Below are 13,330 nucleotides of genomic sequence, written 5' to 3' on the forward strand. Positions count from 1 at the left end.
CCAACTATGCTACTATCAAACCAATGTGCTAGCTACTGTCCATCCCAACTATGCTACTATCAAACCAATGTGCTAGCTACTGTCCATCCCAACTATGCTACTATCAAACCAATGTGCTAGCTACTGCCCATCCCAACTATGCTACTACCAAACCAATGTGTTAGCTACTGTCCATCCCAACTATGCTACTATCAAACCAATGAGCTAGCTACTGTCCATCCCAACTATGCTACTATCAAACCAATGTGCTAGCTACTGTCCATCCCAACTATGCTTCTATCAAACCAATGTGCTAGCTACTGTACATCCCAACTATGCTACTATCAAACCAATGTGCTAGCTACTGTCCATCCCAACTATGCTACTATCAAACCAATGTGCTAGCTACTGTCCATCCCAACTATGCTACTATCAAACCAATGTGCTAGCTACTGTCCATCCCAACTATGCTTCTATCAAACCAATGTGCTAGCTACTGTACATCCCAACTATGCTACTATCAAACCAATGTGCTAGCTACTGTCCATCCCAACTATGCTTCTATCAAACCAATGTGCTAGCTACTGTACATCCCAACTATGCTACTATCAAACCAATGTGCTAGCTACTGTCCATCCCAACTATGCTACTATCAAACCAATGTGCTAGCTACTGTCCATCCCAACTATGCTACTATCAAACCAATGAGCTAGCTACTGTCCATCCCAACTATGCTACTATCAAACCAATGTGCTAGCTACTGTCCATCCCAACTATGCTTCTATCAAACCAATGTGCTAGCTACTGTACATCCCAACTATGCTACTATCAAACCAATGTGCTAGCTACTGTCCATCCCAACTATGCTACTATCAAACCAATGTGCTAGCTACTGTCTATCCCAACTATGCTACTATCAAACCAATGTGCTAGCTGCTGTCCATCCCAATCATGCTACTATCAAACCAATGTGCTAGCTACTGTACATCCCAACTATGCTAGTATCAAACCAATGGGCTAGCTACTGTCCATCCCAACTATGCTACTATCAAACCAATGTGCTAGCTACTGTACATCCCAACTATGCTACTATCAAACCAATGTGCTAGCTACTGTCCATCCCAACTATGCTACTATCAAACCAATGTGCTAGCTACTGTCCATCCCAACTATGCTTCTATCAAACCAATGTGCTAGCTACTGTACATCCCAACTATGCTACTATCAAACCAATGTGCTAGCTACTGTCCATCCCAACTATGCTTCTATCAAACCAATGTGCTAGCTACTGTACATCCCAACTATGCTACTATCAAACCAATGTGCTAGCTAATGTCCATCCCAACTATGCTACTATCAAACCAATGTGCTAGCTACTGTCCATCCCAACTATGCTACTATCAAACCAATGTGCTAGCTGCTGTCCATCCCAACTATGCTATCAAACCAATGTGCTAGCTACTGTCCATCCCAACTATGCTACTATCAAACCAATGTGCTAGCTACTGTCCATCCCAACTATGCTTCTATCAAACCTATGTGCTAGCTACTGTCCATCCCAACTATGCTACTATCAAACCAATGTGCTAGCTACTGTACATCCCAACTATGCTACTATCAAACCAATGTGCTAGCTACTGTCCATCCCAACTATGCTACTATCAAACCAATGTGCTAGCTACTGTCCATCCCAACTATGCTACTATCAAACCAATGTGCTAGCTACTGTCCATCCCAACTATGCTTCTATCAAACCAATGTGCTAGCTACTGTACATCCCAACTATGCTACTATAAAACCAATGGGCTAGCTACTGTCCATCCCAACTATGCTACTATCAAACCAATGTGCTAGCTAATGTCCATCCCAACTATGCTACTATCAAACCAATGTGCTAGCTACTGTCCATCCCAACTATGCTACTATCAAACCAATGTGCTAGCTACTGTACATCCCAACTATGCTACTATCAAACCAATGTGCTAGCTACTGCCCATCCCAACTATGCTACTATCAAACCAATATGCTAGCTACTGCCCATCCCAACTATGCTACTAACAAACCAATGTGCTAGCTACTGTCCATCCCAACTATGCTACTATCAAACCAATGTGCTAGCTACTGTCCATCCCAACTATGCTACTATCAAACCAATGTGCTAGCTACCGTCCATCCCAACTATGCTACTATCAAACCAATGTGCTAGCTAATGTCCATCCCAACTATGCTACTATCAAACCAATGTGCTAGCTACTGTCCATCCCAACTATGCTACTATCAAACCAATGTGCTAGCTACTGTCCATCCCAACTATGCTACTATCAAACCAATGTGCTAGCTACTGTCCATCCCAACTATGCTTCTATCAAACCAATGTGCTAGCTACTGTACATCCCAACTATGCTACTATCAAACCAATGGGCTAGCTACTGTACATCCCAACTATGCTACTATCAAACCAATGTGCTAGCTACTGTCCATCCCAACTATGCTACTATCAAACCAATGTGCTAGCTAATGTCCATCCCAACTATGCTACTATCAAACCAATGTGCTAGCTACTGTCCATCCCAACTATGCTACTATCAAACCAATGTGCTAGCTACTGTACATCCCAACTATGCTACTAACAAACCAATGTGCTAGCTACTGTCCATCCCAACTATGCTACTATCAAACCAATGTGCTAGCTACTGTCCATCCCAACTATGCTACTATCAAACCAATGTGCTAGCTACCGTCCATCCCAACTATGCTACTATCAAACCAATGTGCTAGCTAATGTCCATCCCAACTATGCTACTATCAAACCAATGTGCTAGCTACTGTCCATCCCAACTATGCTACTATCAAACCAATGTGCTAGCTACTGTCCATCCCAACTATGCTACTATCAAACCAATGTGCTAGCTACTGTCCATCCCAACTATGCTTCTATCAAACCAATGTGCTAGCTACTGTACATCCCAACTATGCTACTATCAAACCAATGGGCTAGCTACTGTACATCCCAACTATGCTACTATCAAACCAATGTGCTAGCTACTGTCCATCCCAACTATGCTACTATCAAACCAATGTGCTAGCTAATGTCCATCCCAACTATGCTACTATCAAACCAATGTGCTAGCTACTGTCCATCCCAACTATGCTACTATCAAACCAATGTGCTAGCTACTGTACATCCCAACTATGCTACTATCAAACCAATGTGCTAGCTACTGTCCATCCCAACTATGCTACTATCAAACCAATATGCTAGCTACTGCCCATCCCAACTATGCTACTATCAAACCAATGTGCTAGCTACTGTCCATCCCAACTATGCTACTATCAAACCAATGTGCTAGCTACCGTCCATCCCAACTATGCTACTATCAAACCAATGTGCTAGATAATGTCCATCCCAACTATGCTACTATCAAACCAATGTGCTAGCTACTGTCCATCCCAACTATGCTTCTATCAAACCAATGTGCTAGCTACTGTACATCCCAACTATGCTACTATCAAACCAATGTGCTAGCTACTGTACATCCCAACTATGCTACTATCAAACCAATGGGCTAGCTACTGTCCATCCCAACTATGCTACTATCAAACCAATGGGCTAGCTACTGTCCATCCCAACTATGCTACTATCAAACCAATGTGCTAGCTACTGTCCATCCCAACTATGCTATCAAACCAATGTGCTAGCTACTGTCCATCCCAACTATGCTACTATCAAACCAATGTGCTAGCTACTGTCCATCCCAACAATGCTTCTATCAAACCAATGTGCTAGCTACCGTCCATCCCAACTATGCTACTATCAAACCAATGTGCTAGCTAATGTCCATCCCAACTATGCTACTATCAAACCAATGTGCTAGCTACTGTCCATCCCAACTATGCTACTATCAAACCAATGTGCTAGCTACTGTCCATCCCAACTATGCTACTATCAAACCAATGTGCTAGCTACTGTCCATCCCAACTATGCTTCTATCAAACCAATGTGCTAGCTACTGTACATCCCAACTATGCTACTATCAAACCAATGGGCTAGCTACTGTACATCCCAACTATGCTACTATCAAACCAATGTGCTAGCTACTGTCCATCCCAACTATGCTACTATCAAACCAATGTGCTAGCTAATGTCCATCCCAACTATGCTACTATCAAACCAATGTGCTAGCTACTGTCCATCCCAACTATGCTACTATCAAACCAATGTGCTAGCTACTGTACATCCCAACTATGCTACTATCAAACCAATGTGCTAGCTACTGTCCATCCCAACTATGCTACTATCAAACCAATATGCTAGCTACTGCCCATCCCAACTATGCTACTATCAAACCAATGTGCTAGCTACTGTCCATCCCAACTATGCTACTATCAAACCAATGTGCTAGCTACCGTCCATCCCAACTATGCTACTATCAAACCAATGTGCTAGATAATGTCCATCCCAACTATGCTACTATCAAACCAATGTGCTAGCTACTGTCCATCCCAACTATGCTTCTATCAAACCAATGTGCTAGCTACTGTACATCCCAACTATGCTACTATCAAACCAATGTGCTAGCTACTGTACATCCCAACTATGCTACTATCAAACCAATGGGCTAGCTACTGTCCATCCCAACTATGCTACTATCAAACCAATGGGCTAGCTACTGTCCATCCCAACTATGCTACTATCAAACCAATGTGCTAGCTACTGTCCATCCCAACTATGCTATCAAACCAATGTGCTAGCTACTGTCCATCCCAACTATGCTACTATCAAACCAATGTGCTAGCTACTGTCCATCCCAACTATGCTTCTATCAAACCTATGTGCTAGCTACTGTCCATCCCAACTATGCTTCTATCAAACCAATGTGCTAGCTACTGTCCATCCCAACTATGCTACTATCAAACCAATGTGCTAGCTACTGTCCATCCCAACTATGCTACTATCAAACCAATGTGCTAGCTACTGCCCATCTCAACTATGCTACTAACAAACCAATGTGTTAGCTACTGTCCATCCCAACTATGCTACTATCAAACCAATGAGCTAGCTACTGTCCATCCCAACTATGCTACTATCAAACCAATGTGCTAGCTACTGTACATCCCAACTATGCTACTATCAAACCAATGTGCTAGCTACTGTCCATCCCAACTATGCTACTATCAAACCAATGTGCTAGCTACTGTCCATCCCAACTATGCTACTATCAAACCAATGTGCTAGCTACTGTACATCCCAACTATGCTACTATCAAACCAATGTGCTAGCTACTGTCCATCCCAACTATGCTACTATCAAACCAATATGCTAGCTACTGCCCATCCCAACTATGCTACTATCAAACCAATGTGCTAGCTACTGTCCATCCCAACTATGCTACTATCAAACCAATGTGCTAGCTACCGTCCATCCCAACTATGCTACTATCAAACCAATGTGCTAGATAATGTCCATCCCAACTATGCTACTATCAAACCAATGTGCTAGCTACTGTACATCCCAACTATGCTACTATCAAACCAATGGGCTAGCTACTGTCCATCCCAACTATGCTACTATCAAACCAATGGGCTAGCTACTGTCCATCCCAACTATGCTACTATCAAACCAATGTGCTAGCTACTGTCCATCCCAACTATGCTATCAAACCAATGTGCTAGCTACTGTCCATCCCAACTATGCTACTATCAAACCAATGTGCTAGCTACTGTCCATCCCAACTATGCTTCTATCAAACCTATGTGCTAGCTACTGTCCATCCCAACTATGCTTCTATCAAACCAATGTGCTAGCTACTGTCCATCCCAACTATGCTACTATCAAACCAATGTGCTAGCTACTGTCCATCCCAACTATGCTACTATCAAACCAATGTGCTAGCTACTGCCCATCTCAACTATGCTACTAACAAACCAATGTGTTAGCTACTGTCCATCCCAACTATGCTACTATCAAACCAATGAGCTAGCTACTGTCCATCCCAACTATGCTACTATCAAACCAATGTGCTAGCTACTGTACATCCCAACTATGCTACTATCAAACCAATGTGCTAGCTACTGTCCATCCCAACTATGCTACTATCAAACCAATGTGCTAGCTACTGTCCATCCCAACTATGCTACTATCAAACCAATGTGCTAGCTACTGTCCATCCCAACTATGCTTCTATCAAACCAATGTGCTAGCTACTGTACATCCCAACTATGCTACTATAAAACCAATGGGCTAGCTACTGTCCATCCCAACTATGCTACTATCAAACCAATGTGCTAGCTAATGTCCATCCCAACTATGCTACTATCAAACCAATGTGCTAGCTACTGTCCATCCCAACTATGCTACTATCAAACCAATGTGCTAGCTGCTGTCCATCCCAACTATGCTACTATGAAACCAATGTGCTAGCTACTGTCCATCCCAACTATGCTACTATCAAACCAATGTGCTAGCTACTGTCCATCCCAACTATGCTACTATCAAACCAATATGCTAGCTACTGCCCATCCCAACTATGCTACTAACAAAGCAATGTGCTAGCTACTGTCCATCCCAACTATGCTACTATCAAACCAATGTGCTAGCTACTGTCCATCCCAACTATGCTACTATCAAACCAATGTGCTAGCTACTGTCCATCCCAACTATGCTTCTATCAAACCAATGTGCTAGCTACTGTACATCCCAACTATGCTACTATCAAACCAATGTGCTAGCTACTGTCCATCCCAACTATGCTTCTATCAAACCAATGTGCTAGCTACTGTACATCCCAACTATGCTACTATCAAACCAATGTGCTAGCTACTGTCCATCCCAACTATGCTACTATCAAACCAATGTGCTAGCTACTGTCCATCCCAACTATGCTACTATCGAACCAATGTGCTAGCTACTGTCCATCCCAACTATGCTACTATCAAACCAATGTGCTAGCTACTGTCCATCCCAACTATGCTACTATCAAACCAATGTGCTAGCTACTGTCCATCCCAACTATGCTACTATCAAACCAATGTGCTAGCTACTGCCCATCCCAACTATGCTACTACCAAACCAATGTGTTAGCTACTGTCCATCCCAACTATGCTACTATCAAACCAATGAGCTAGCTACTGTCCATCCCAACTATGCTACTATCAAACCAATGTGCTAGCTACTGTCCATCCCAACTATGCTTCTATCAAACCAATGTGCTAGCTACTGTACATCCCAACTATGCTACTATCAAACCAATGTGCTAGCTACTGTCCATCCCAACTATGCTACTATCAAACCAATGTGCTAGCTACTGTCTATCCCAACTATGCTACTATCAAACCAATGTGCTAGCTGCTGTCCATCCCAATCATGCTACTATCAAACCAATGTGCTAGCTACTGTACATCCCAACTATGCTACTATCAAACCAATGGGCTAGCTACTGTCCATCCCAACTATGCTACTATCAAACCAATGTGCTAGCTAATGTCCATCCCAACTATGCTACTATCAAACCAATGTGCTAGCTACTGTCCATCCCAACTATGCTACTATCAAACCAATGTGCTAGCTACTGTCCATCCCAACTATGCTTCTATCAAACCAATGTGCTAGCTACTGTACATCCCAACTATGCTACTATCAAACCAATGTGCTAGCTAATGTCCATCCCAACTATGCTACTATCAAACCAATGTGCTAGCTACTGTCCATCCCAACTATGCTACTATCAAACCAATGTGCTAGCTGCTGTCCATCCCAACTATGCTATCAAACCAATGTGCTAGCTACTGTCCATCCCAACTATGCTACTATCAAACCAATGTGCTAGCTACTGTCCATCCCAACTATGCTTCTATCAAACCTATGTGCTAGCTACTGTCCATCCCAACTATGCTTCTATCAAACCAATGTGCTAGCTACTGTCCATCCCAACTATGCTACTATCAAACCAATGGGCTAGCTACTGTCCATCCCAACTATGCTACTATCAAACCAATGTGCTAGCTACTGTCCATCCCAACTATGCTTCTATCAAACCAATGTGCTAGCTACTGTACATCCCAACTATGCTACTATCAAACCAATGTGCTAGCTACTGTCCATCCCAACTATGCTACTATCAAACCAATGTGCTAGCTACTGTCCATCCCAACTATGCTACTATCAAACCAATGTGCTAGCTACTGTCCATCCCAACTATGCTACTATCAAACCAATGTGCTAGCTACTGTCCATCCCAACTATGCTACTATCAAACCAATGTGCTAGCTACTGCCCATCCCAACTATGCTACTACCAAACCAATGTGTTAGCTACTGTCCATCCCAACTATGCTACTATCAAACCAATGAGCTAGCTACTGTCCATCCCAACTATGCTACTATCAAACCAATGAGCTAGCTACTGTCCATCCCAACTATGCTACTATCAAACCAATGTGCTAGCTACTGTCTATCCCAACTATGCTACTATCAAACCAATGTGCTAGCTGCTGTCCATCCCAATCATGCTACTATCAAACCAATGTGCTAGCTACTGTACATCCCAACTATGCTACTATCAAACCAATGGGCTAGCTACTGTCCATCCCAACTATGCTACTATCAAACCAATGTGCTAGCTAATGTCCATCCCAACTATGCTACTATCAAACCAATGTGCTAGCTACCCTACTAACACAATCAGGTTGCAGCAATGTTGCAGAAACGTGCAATTTAGACTTTTGTATGGTCCACTCAACGTCAAGTTAAACGTGCATGCAACGCAAACGCGGTATCTGCACACAAGTTGCTGCAACGTGCAGGTCCAACGTGTCTGCAACGTGCCTGCAATGTGCACACAACGTTGTGATTTCCGCGATGATTTCGATGTATATTGCTGCAACGTTGTATACACGTTTATATATTACTTTGTTACGTTGCTGCAACGTGGTCTACACTTCCGTTGGCTACATTTATAATTTGCATTACAAAACAAATCCGCTCCTTGCACAAGCTCCACTACTTCCTGAAACTCTACAGGCATATTTCTTTACCGTCCTATACTATTGGATAGCAATAGCGATGAATCCGGTGTGCAGCACACCTGATCAATCACTTCCATCCACTAGTATAGGACAGGAAAGAAATACGCCTGTAGAGTGTCAGGAAGTAGTGGAGCTTGTGCAAAGAGCCTATTAATGTCATAGTCAATGCAGCAAGCAAAATTATGGTACAAAAGTTATGACACAACACCATTCAGTCAAGAACAATTTATTTTATTAAAAAAGTACACAATGTCTGGCCTGCAACATGATAAACAAGTTTAAAAACAAAAAGGATTTTAAAAAAAAAAAATACAAAAAGTTATTTACAAAAAAAGTTATTTAAAAAAAGGCAGGCTGTGCTCAGATCGGCTGCGGGTGGGTGTCAGATGGGCTTGGGGGGGGGCTGTGCTCAGATGGGCTGCGGGTGGGCGTCAGATGGGCTGGGGGGGGGGGCTGTGCTCAGATGGGCTGCGGGTGGGCGTCAGATGGGCTGGGGGGGGGGGCTGTGCTCAGATGGGCTGGGGGGCAGCTAGGAAGGGAAGTCTTCCTCATCAGAATGCTGGGGAGTGCTCAGATGGACTGTGCTTGGATGGGCTGTGCTCAGGCGGACTTCTGCAGATACCTAAAGACACAATGAAATGGCCGTAAATACACAACGCACATACATGCACAAAAAAATGGTACACAATCTTTGGAACCATGCAGTGTCACTGGGTAGGAGAAACCAAAAAAAAAGACATCACTTACCCTTCTGCATTTAGCAGGGGCATGTTTCAATGTCTCCTGCAGCTGGGCGGCCACCTACGCCATCGTAGCCTTTGGCATGGAGACCATCACTGCACCTTTAAGTTATCAAGAAAGGTAATGGTTTCAATTCACATCGGTCATGGAACAAAGACGATGTATTAAAAAATATTCAAAATATGAACCATTTCTTACGTGTTAGAACATTGAAGAGTGTCATACTCTTCAGTGGCTTCTTCCCCTTCTTCCCGTGCACACTGTAGGCGCTCCACACCGCATGTGTGGCTACAGCTGACAGCACCCGCCGGACTGTGTCCACCAAGTCTCTGCCACCAATGGCACCTAGGTATTGTGTCTGCAAAACAAAGACAGTCATTTACTGTACCCTTACCTGCACTGCAAAAATAAGACAAAGTTCCGCCCTGCAGACACTCACCATCTTCCTCTGATGTTCCCGGTCCTTCAACCTGGCCACAGAGACCTGCAGCTCCTCGTCCGTTTGGGCAGGGTTCAGTACATCCAGCACTTCTCCCTGGGCTCCAGACTCCACAGGCCGCGTGCTCTGGGCCAGTTCCCTCACAGTCCGTGCAAGCTCACGGAGTTGCTCCCGCATCTCTGAGAACTGCTGATGTACAGACCTCTGGAAATCTAGATAAACACAGATGTGGCTATAAGTACATTGACATAAAACTAAATGAAAGTTGCCTGGCACCTTCGTAATGATCTGTGTGCATAAAGTACCATAATCAATACATTTCAGACATCCTTTTTTCCTCAGAATAATGAGTCATGATCTTCCCCCCACCCCCATCAGTATTTTTTAATAGCTTAAAATGCAAACAGTACCAGTTGTGGACTTTGGGAAAACCCGGACTCTGTGGAGCGCCCAGCCAGGGTTAGGTTCCACACAGCTCTTTATCCGTTGGCTGACTCATTCATTGGCCAGGAACACATCTGCAACTGTGAGTGAAACCATTAGTAGCCGCTTCCCTGTACAATTGAAAAGTAGCACACCAAACACACAAACATGTTCTTACCCCATCCTTTTTGGAGAGCCAGGATACTGGGACAACCGACAGTGTCCTCCCCCAGAAACTCCACACTGCAATAGTCTGCCCAATAAACAAAAAAATATTAAGTTTATAAACACATAAGGACCCTATGGGAAAGTAGGCAGAGGGGAAGAAGCGACTAAAACAAAAATTCAACAAGTCATTACAGCCGATAAGTAATTAGTGACACGCCACTATTCTATTTTTTTGATTCTCTGCCGGCCCAGGACAGATGCGGTAAATGGCGGTCAATCAGTGTGGGAAACATGAAGTTAGTTTAGGCAGTAGCCACTGCAGTGCACAGATTAAATGTATAAGGCCCGTGAATCATACGTTACTACTCGCAGTTTTAACAGGAACGCCTGTTTTTGACTCGTGTACTCCAACAATACACACCCATACTACTAATGTGGCAAACAAAGCTGCCTCCATCTTTGTTTCGAGCTAACGCTATTGTCCATGGTAACCCGCGGTTACCTCGTGGGTGGCATTGTTCTCAGTCTCCTACTTTCCAGACAAATGGAAAATATATAAAGCATTATCTTGGCTTCGCCTTCACCTTTGCCTATGTAAAATTAGCCTAAGATTCGTGATGTCCTCAGAAAGCCTGACACGAGCGAGCTCCCAATGCGAGTCTCAAATTCAGCAGAGTCAAACAAACAAACAATTCACATGTGCAGCGGCCATTTTAGATTAGAACATCTCAGACCGTTCGCTTGCTTATTTTTCTGCCAATGTTTGCGGCGAACACAAAGCCAGCAGTAACAGAAAAAATGTTTGCAATAGTTTGTCGGAGTATTTTCAATATTGTCTAAACGTTGGTCAAGTTCGGGCCTTGACTTAGCTAGCTAACACTAGGTAGCGTGCTAGCTAGCACTAGCTAACGTTAGCTAGCTAGCATTGGGCTTCCAATTCCTGAACTTAGTTTAGCGTGCAGGTTATGAGTTACTTCTGTTTACTTAAATTATTACCGGTAAGTAAACAAATAAATAGCTAAACCAACAGTCAAATCAATGTAATTTGATGAGGAAAAAAACCCCGAGGTAAACTTACCAGAGATGAAGTGCGCACCACACTGTTTGTTAGTCCCCAATCTGCTCTCTTTATGGCTTTAAACCACAGCTTTCGGCGGTTCCTCTGAAAAGGGGGACATCTCGAGGGGATGCTGAAGAATCTGAGGCCATCATCTTGTTCTTTTCTGTTTGTACAGTTCACAGCAGCTTTGAGGCATAATTAGCTACACGAAACGGCGCTGCTGTGGCTAGCGAGTTCGTTCCTCGTTCGCTCGTTCCTTTTTCCCAAAGAGGCTGCGTGCGTGCGTGCGTGCGTGCGTGCGTGCGTGCGTGCGCACCCCGCTGTGACGTAGACGGCGAACCCATCTATAGGGAGGGAAAGTGATCTCATCGCCCCCTAGTGGAAGTGTTCCATAATGCCGAGAGAATGAATGGGATTTCTCGACACGTCTTTTGAAAAATGATATCTTGGTCGACACCGAAACGTTAGTTTTAATTAATGAAAAAGCATTAAATTTATAACAAACAGGGAAATATACAATCAATAACATTTCTAAGATGAGTTATTCACCTCAACATACAGTACAATATGAAGGATATAAGCGAAAATTTAAAAAAAGAACAAAAGACAGGAGCAGTTTGGCAAAGAATCCTGCCTACTTCAACTGTGAACCAAGCAAGCAGTGACGTCACGGGATAGCCCGATTGCAATCCTATTGCTAGCCTAATAGGACTTTAATCCAACGTCACTGCAACGTTATTTAATGACGTTGCAGGGACCCATATTGCCAATGTTTCTGCAACGTTGCAGAAAAGTCTAATTAGACTTAGGAGGGTAAAGTTATTTTCGACCTTAGATGGACGTTGTCACAACATCGCCTGATGGTAACGTTGCAACTTACCTAAGTACAACTTATGTGCAACGTTGCTGCAACCCACTGTGTTAGTAGGGTACTGTCCATCCCAACTATGCTACTATCAAACCAATGTGCTAGCTACTGTCCATCCCAACTATGCTTCTATCAAACCAATGTGCTAGCTACTGTACATCCCAACTATGCTACTATCAAACCAATGTGCTAGCTACTGTCCATCCCAACTATGCTTCTATCAAACCAATGTGCTAGCTACTGTACATCCCAACTATGCTACTATCAAACCAATGTGCTAGCTAATGTCCATCCCAACTATGCTACTATCAAACCAATGTGCTAGCTACTGTCCATCCCAACTATGCTACTATCAAACCAATGTGCTAGCTGCTGTCCATCCCAACTATGCTATCAAACCAATGTGCTAGCTACTGTCCATCCCAACTATGCTACTATCAAACCAATGTGCTAGCTACTGTCCATCCCAACTATGCTTCTATCAAACCTATGTGCTAGCTACTGTCCATCCCAACTATGCTTCTATCAAACCAATGTGCTAGCTACTGTCCATCCCAACTATGCTACTATCAAACCAATGTGCTAGCTACTGTCCATCCCAACTATGCTTCTATCAAACCAATGTGCTA

At 43.5% G+C, this 13,330-nt stretch overlaps 1 long non-coding RNA gene across 1 annotated transcript; it reads right to left on the reverse strand.

The window, feature by feature from the left end:
* Window positions 1-10,602: 10,602 nt before the first annotated feature.
* Window positions 10,603-11,967, reverse strand: LOC311328431. The gene is made up of 3 exons (XR_014631217.1): window positions 11,852-11,967; window positions 10,784-10,858; window positions 10,603-10,706 (listed from the first exon to the last, which is right to left on the reverse strand). It is a non-coding gene; the product is annotated as an uncharacterized lncRNA (long non-coding RNA).
* Window positions 11,968-13,330: the final 1,363 nt, after the last annotated feature.

This window comes from Borostomias antarcticus, assembly GCF_949987555.1.
Source record: "Borostomias antarcticus genome assembly, contig: scaffold_110, whole genome shotgun sequence".
Lineage (NCBI taxonomy): Eukaryota > Metazoa > Chordata > Actinopteri > Stomiiformes > Stomiidae > Borostomias > Borostomias antarcticus.